The 7,895-nt window shown below is 30.1% G+C and overlaps 1 long non-coding RNA gene across 2 annotated transcripts; it reads right to left on the bottom strand.

The window, feature by feature from the left end:
* Positions 1–6,390: 6,390 nt before the first annotated feature.
* LOC107865935 lies at positions 6,391–7,385 on the bottom strand. Of its 2 annotated transcripts, none has more exons than XR_001672743.2 (2): positions 6,912–7,385; positions 6,391–6,730 (listed from the first exon to the last, which is right to left on the bottom strand). It is a non-coding gene; the product is annotated as an uncharacterized LOC107865935 (long non-coding RNA). The 2 variants fall into 2 exon arrangements; XR_001672742.2 differs by having other exon boundaries at positions 6,391–6,727.
* Between the last annotated feature and the right edge of the window lie 510 nt (positions 7,386–7,895).

The raw sequence follows: 7,895 nt of genomic DNA, 5'->3' as shown, positions 1-7,895 counted from the left end.
ACCCGCACAATAGGCTGAAGGAAGCACCCAAGAAGAGCAAATAATACCACTGGGCTATCTAAGTGTCTTGTTTCATGTGGTTCAACGTTAATATACTTACATAAATATACATTTTCTATCTTATATATATACAAAGTAATTTTTTTACCAAGAGAGTTCGGGTGAACCCCATGGCAACCATGTAGGTCCACCCCTCGTTAATTTAATAACGTTTTAATAACTTTAATTTAATAACATTTTAATTACGTTAATTTGATAGCGTTAATTTAATATACCATTACTGCTATCCTTAATAACATTTATTTAATAAAGTTTTATTAAAACTATAATTTTTTTATTATTAGTATAGTTTCATCTTTAATTTAATATTTAAATTAATAATATTTAGATATATTATATAACTTAAATTCGTCCCCTGTTTTATAATATATATACATACCCGCTCGATTTTTTCATATGAGGCTAACCCACCTAATTAATAAATCTTCAATATTGTTCTTTTTTCGCAATGACAAACGAAATTAGATGTCATTTTCATCTTTGAGCCGAAAATAATGAAAAAATAATGGTGAAGAGTCATTTAAAGGTCATATTTGTGCAGTTTTGAATAGTTAAAGGTCATATTTGTGCACTGTCAAAGTTTAAGGTCATGTTTATGTATTATGCCCTTAGATTTTAAGTTGGACGCGCCCAGTTTTGCGTGTAGAACACGCGTTTTGCCACGTAGGATTGGAGATCATATTTGTGCAGTTTTGAATAGTTAAATGTCATATTTGTGCACTGTCAAAGTTTAAGGTCAAACTTTCCCATCTGCTTGGAAAACAAAAGAAAAACCCCACAACTAGCAACAACTTTTGACTCAATTAAATAGCATTTCCTCCGTTTCATTTTACTCGTTCCAATTTAATATTGCATATTAATTGAGAAAACAATTAATAACATGGCTAATTTATCATAATATTCCTATTAAATGATGTTTACATTTTAATTTGAAGAAAAAATAATTAATATTAAGGGTGTGTTTAGTATGATGGAAAATATTTTCCAGAAAATGTTTTCCGATTTTCTCTTGTTTGGTTGCAACAAAAGTTTAGGAAAATATTTTTCAAGACAACTTATTTTCCACCATTTGATGGAAAATGACTTCCCTCATGGGCCAAGGGAAGTCATTTTTCAGAAAATGACAAATATGGCATATGACCTCACCCTTATCCCTCTTCCCACCCCAACAACACTTATATTCACATGACTAAAAAAAATTATATTTCTCAAAAAATTACATTACTCGGAAATATTTTTCACTGTGCTTTGCATCAATTTTTCATTATTTGAAATAAAAAATAATGAAACCCGAATTTTTTCCACTTTCAATTCGTTGAATATATTGTTATTTTCATATGCATAGAGGAAGACTTACTTATGTTACTTTTGTTAATTGCATATTTCATTTTGTTATCGATGTAACTTGTTTCACGAGGTTGAATAAGTTTATCGTTCTGTTATATTTCTATTAATTGTAGTATCTTGAGATTGTCCTAACAAAATGTTGAAAAATGTCTCCTATAGTATTCGATATTGATATTATTTGTTATACTTAAATTAATTTTTACAAATTGTTGAGTTGCTAGAGGCACTGATATACTAGTTAACAGATAGTAGTATTTTTTAAAAAATATTTTTTCACTCATCAATCGAACACTAGAAAATATTTTTCTAAAAAATATTCTCTACTCACCAACCAAACACCTTAAAATATTTTTCATTCACCAACCAAATATAAAAAAATAAGTAGAAAACCAACTTATTTTCCAGAAAAACATTTTCCATAAAAAATATTTTCCATCATATCAAACACACCCTAAGGGTAAAAAAAATAAATAAATTATCTTGTATAATATTAATGAAAAATAACAATTAAAATAAGAAATTAATTTAAATTTTTTTTAATCGAATAAAATAGGACGGAGGATGACGGAGGAAGTAGTTGTTAAGGAATTGATTCTTATGTTAATGTAGATCAAAATTTTAACTAATCCAGAATGATCAATACACGTGTAGATAGTTGGAATTTGGAATAGCAGATCGAACCCAAAACTGTAGAAAGTGACAGTAAAAAAGAAAAAAAAAAAGTTAACATAGTATTAATTCAACTTGACAGAAGTTGAAAGGATATGGCTCCTGTCATTTCTCACTGTCTCCGTTTTCCAAGTTCTATTTAGATTAGTACTAGTTAACATTTGTCCTATTTACACATTAACCATCCAACTTCATTAACTATCCAACATCATTGCTAAATCACTAATCTTAAATATCTCCTCCATCTCAAATTATTCATTCCAAATTGAGATGACATATTAATTTAGAAAAATAATTAATAATATAATTAGTTTATCATATTACTCTTATTAAATAATATTTATATTTTAATTTTAAAAAAAATAATTAATATAAAGAATAAAATATGAAAAAAAAACTGTCTCTTCTTAATTAATGACTAAAGACAAGTAAATGAGAAATTAAATTAAAAAATTTGGGATAAATAATTTGATACGGAAAGAGTAATTAAATATCTTTATTAGGAAAACTGTATTCTCTAAGACTCATCGCCATTAAAGAGAAAGTAAAATTGAAACGGAAAAATCAGAGCCCCCAAATAGTTCAGATGCATCTCCCAAAATGTACTTTTATGCCACACACACACATATATATATATATATATACACTCTCCGAAACGTTTTAATTGGTTCTCCTTTAAAAAATATTTATTTTAATTTAATTGTCCCTTAATGAAATCAAATTTTTTTATTATATTCTTTTAATACTACCGTTAACATTAAATAACTAAACAAAGTGTATTTACTTAAATTTATATTTTTAAAATATAATTAATAATAATAATTTGATAAAACAATAATTAATATTTAAATTTTTCTTTCTTTATTACTCCCCCCATTTCATATTAATTTGGCTCTATTAATTTGGCACACTTATAAATAAAATATTAATTATTCTTTAGTACTATCGTTAATATTAAATGATTAAATAAAGTGTATTTACCCAAATTTATATTCTTAAAATATAATTAATAAAATTAATTTGATAAAATAATAATTAATATTTTATTTATAGGTGTGTCAAATCAATAGAGCCAAATTAATATAAAATCGAGGGAGTAATAAAGAAAGAAAAATATAAACCGCACTTTTTCCGAAAAGATAAACTACTCCTATACAAATAGTGTGGGCGCCTATACCATTAATTATCTACTACGTAATATTTTTTTTATTTGAATTTCAATATAACTATCTTAAAAGGATTAAAATAAAATCACTACATTTTAAAATTATAATAAATTACAATAATTGATAATAGTAATTTAAAATATTAAAAGACACATAAACAATTGATCAATTTTTTTTTGTCTAAAAACACAAAATCATATGTATAAAGAGAAACTCCATGAGAGTGATAGTATATACAGTGATGTGAAAATTATTATATTATGGTGTTCGGGTAAAAAAATCTGTATACATGCAATACCAACTTCAACTCTAGTTCAAGTGTAAGACAAGAATACTTTTAAAATTACTTAACACCTTCAACGCTAGATTATGAATAATATGTCTAAAAAGTGTTTTTTTTTTTTTTCCAGAAAATAGATGAAATAGAATTTGTAAGGCCAAGTCCCTCGACTTTACGGAGTGTCCTTAAGGAATAATTTTTCTCACTGTACCCGAGGTTATGGAATCTTCCTCCCAGGATAAAATGGCCTTCAATCCGAACAATAGCAGTACCTCAAATTGTTGGATTCAACGAACTTACTCAACAGTTTGATTGATCACACGCACAGAATGTTTTGAAGACAAGAAGAGATTTTGTAATTTAAAAAATTCGTGTCTAAACTTGTGGATGAAAGCAGGTTTATATAGCCTTCATATGTCTCCTCTGAAAAGTGGCAACGGTTCACTTAAAAGGTGTAACCTTTCTTCGAAACACACAGAAAAATTTACTGCATTTTTATTTTTCCTTCGAATATTAAATTTCTGTCAAATAAATTTTGTCCAAAAAGATAGATCTCATCGATCGATAATTTTTCAAATCTAAATCCGAAGCCGAGCGAGGCATCTCTTATTTCTTGCCTCACTTACCAAGTAGAATAAGCGTTTCTTAATATAAATACTTGAAAGTCACATTCTCCCACCAATGTGGGAGAAATAGTAGACTTTCCATTTTAGAGTACACTTTTCATTTTAGTGTTTTTTTCTCTATTTTTCCTTCCACTTGGGTTCCTCTATTTTTCATTCACACTTTCATATACTTTGAACCCAACAATCCCCCACATTAATAGGGAATGACTATTTTTCGTAAAATTTTACGGACAAGTATTTGATCATCAAGCAAAGACTGGTTGCACCTGGATAAGTGGGTTTTCCTTTGAACTTTCCGAAGTGAACATGCATCGGATGCACTCGGTCAATTGGTAGATTTGATATCTTTGAACCGTCTAACTTTAATGTACACCTAGCAACACATGTCACACAACCAGCTTTTTACCATTTATGTTCTCACGATTTTGTTCTTTTCAGTCATGAACACATCCCAATTTTATGAGAGCTTAGAGAATAGGCCTTTACTAACATTCTCCTTAAAGCGGCTTCCACTTCGCCTTCACATAGGTGATTTCTAAACGTTCAATCCTATAGATTAAACTATTTGGTTAAATCTATCAAATTTAGATAATCATTAAAAAAAATTTCACCTTAAGTCTTATCCTTATTTACTAACCATTGTCTATATCATGAGAATGAATTGGATATATTAACAATGTTGAACCTGTCAGACACAACTTTGTTTGATCTCCTTGAACCTAATTCTTGGAATCTCCAGTCTGCTAGTTAGAGTTACCACCATGCTGACTTGTCTAGACCTTAAACCCATTCCCTTGGATGTCCTTGCCACTCCTTCTCTAGATAGGCCTTTTGTAAGTGGACCCGGCATATTATCCTTTGAATTTACATAGTCAACAGTGATAATTTCATTAGAGAGAAGTTCCCTAATGGTATTATGTCTCCGTCGTATATGACGAGATTTACCGTTGTACATCATGATCCCTGCCCTACCTATTGCCGCTTGGCTATCACAGTGTATACATACTGGTGCCACTAGTTTGGGTCAATGAGAAATATATTCCAAGAAATTTCGGAGCCATTCTGCTTCTTCACCGGCTTTATCCAATGCGATAAATTCAGATTTCGTTGTAGAGCGAGCAATACAAGTCTGTTTGGATAATTTTCAAGAGACTGCTCCTCCATCAATAGTAAACACATATCCACTTGTGAATTTTACTTCATTCAATCCGATGATCCAATTTGCATCAATATATCCTTCGAGTACCGCGGGATATTTATTATAATTGCAAGACATAATCTTGAGTGTATTTAAGATACCCCGAAACTCTTTTCATTGTCATCCAATGAGTTTTGTTAGGATTACTCGTGTACCAACTCAATTTACTAATAGCACATGCTATGTCTGGTCATGTATAGTTCATTATATACATTAAACATCTCAATACTCTTGTGTACTCCAATTATGAGTCACTTTCACTTTCATTCTCTCGAAATGCAAAGCTCACATCCAATGGAGTCTTGATAATACTGAATTCCATATACTTGAATTTATCAAGTACATTTTCGATATAATGAGACTGTGACAATGCCAACCATTGTGGAATTCTATGAATTCTTATTCCTAAGATCATATCCGCAACTCCAAGATCTTTCATATTGAAGAATTCCTAAGATCACATCTGCAATTTCAAGATCTTTCATATTGAACTTGCTCTCAAGCATTCATTTCGTTCTATTTATATCTGAAATGTCTCTACTGATATGTCTTTAGTCTCTACTGATGATCAACATATTATCTACAACATATTATCTACGTATAAACACACAACGACTTGATGATTTAAAGTGTCTTTAATATAAACACATTATCACTTGAATCCGTTTGCCAACATGATTTAATCAAACTTTACATGTCATTGCTTAGGTGTTTGTTTTAGTCCATAAAGTGACTTAATAAGTTTACACACCTTGTTTTTTTCCTGAAACCACAAAACCCTCAGAACCTTATTTTTTTCCTGAAACCACAAAACTCTCAGTCTGTTTCATGTAAATTTCTTCCTCTAATTCTTCATTTAAAAATGCAATTTTTAAATCCATTTGATCGATCATTTTTCCAAATCCAAACCTAAAACCGAGCGAGCACATTCTCCTATCAATGTGAAAGAAATAGTAAACTTTGTAATACACTTTTGATTTTAGTATTTTTTTCTCTATTTTTCCTTTCACTTGATTTCTCCATTTTTCATTCACACTTTTCATATACGTTGAACCCAATAATTCAGTAAAATTGGGAAGAGAGACAAATGTTTTTACATTTTTAATCATAGGTAAACCAAAATGTAACATAGGTTATTGCAAATAATGTTCATCAGAATTTTATACCGATGATCAGAAAAACATCAAACTCTACATATACATTAAAAAAATCCAACAAAAATCAACCCCAAAATGACCAAACGAGAGAAAAGATTCCCACAATCCAAATAAAGTGACAATGAAGCCCTCTTTTTCCAGGTGAGAGCAGGAGATGCATCGGTTATCATAAATTCCTCTCTTGCATAGCTAAACGGTATAACTAGTTGCCCTTATGGTTCTACCTGCTAACAGAAAAGAAACAAAAATCAGATTTGACCTCAAAAAATTCAGCAAACATTTTTGTCGATAAATCTTAATAAAGTAGTGCAAATCCAGATTAATCGAGACTTCAAAAATACAGATTTTAAACAATTTCAAATTCGGATTAATCGAGACCTCAAATCAAGTACCAACCAGAAAACTTACTCTTGGACATACATGAGCTGGTAGCATTTAAAAAGAAGTTTGTTTTTCAGAATTTTTTCTTAAAAAAGGAGGCGACATGGAAAAAACCAATGTTAGGGGGGGTTTAAGAGCGCTGGATGCAGAGGTTTATCGATCACTTCCTGCTGCTTTATTTTGTGCTTTACGGGGAACAGACCGATGAACCGCTGCCTCCAGATCTCTCAACCATCCAAACACACACACTCTTTTTATTTTTTGCATAAAAACACAGGCAGTAAAGCTCATTGACATAGGAAGTAACGATATATAAAACATATATAACAATAATGATATTTGCACATAAAAAGCTACCAGAATCTATAACAAAGATTCAAGAAAAGGGAGTTAAAAAAAAAAACAGGTGGTAAACTGTGAAGGGCAGACTGAAATAGCCGCCATTAAGTGAACTGTCACACTAATTCATTGTTTCTTTTGTTTGTAGGTGTTATACAGATGGACGTCATGTCCCGCTGTCTATTTATATAGGAAGCAGTGGCGATATTATATATGCATATAAGTGGTCTAATTACTATTTTATCCCCAAGATAATCAATGTGCCGACTTGTAGATTAGATGGAGAAGGGTAATTACGAAAGTTAACATGTTTGAATTAGAAAGATTGACGTGGTTGAAGAAAATTAATTGGGGTCAATGTGAGGAGTGCTTAGCTACAGTACACGTGTTTGGTATCTATTAAAAGGAATCTTAAGAGAAGCCTAACTTACTCTAAAGGTCAAGCCCATCACCACCTCCTGAATTTGACACGATCTTTCACTTAGCCACCTCAAATGAATGATGTTTATTTTTTATACCTCAACCAATTATTAACTGGGTCATTTTGATATTTCTTTTACAATCAACTGATTTTATAAAGTGTATATAATGCGCACATTTATTGATATGACATACCATCAATTAAAAAAAGACATATGACGTTTTTGTTTAAAATAATAATTTTAAATAAAT

Source organism: Capsicum annuum, chromosome 3 (assembly GCF_002878395.1).
Source record: "Capsicum annuum cultivar UCD-10X-F1 chromosome 3, UCD10Xv1.1, whole genome shotgun sequence".
Classification (NCBI taxonomy): domain Eukaryota; kingdom Viridiplantae; phylum Streptophyta; class Magnoliopsida; order Solanales; family Solanaceae; genus Capsicum; species Capsicum annuum.
This window is presented reverse-complemented; position numbering and strand designations above follow the sequence as displayed.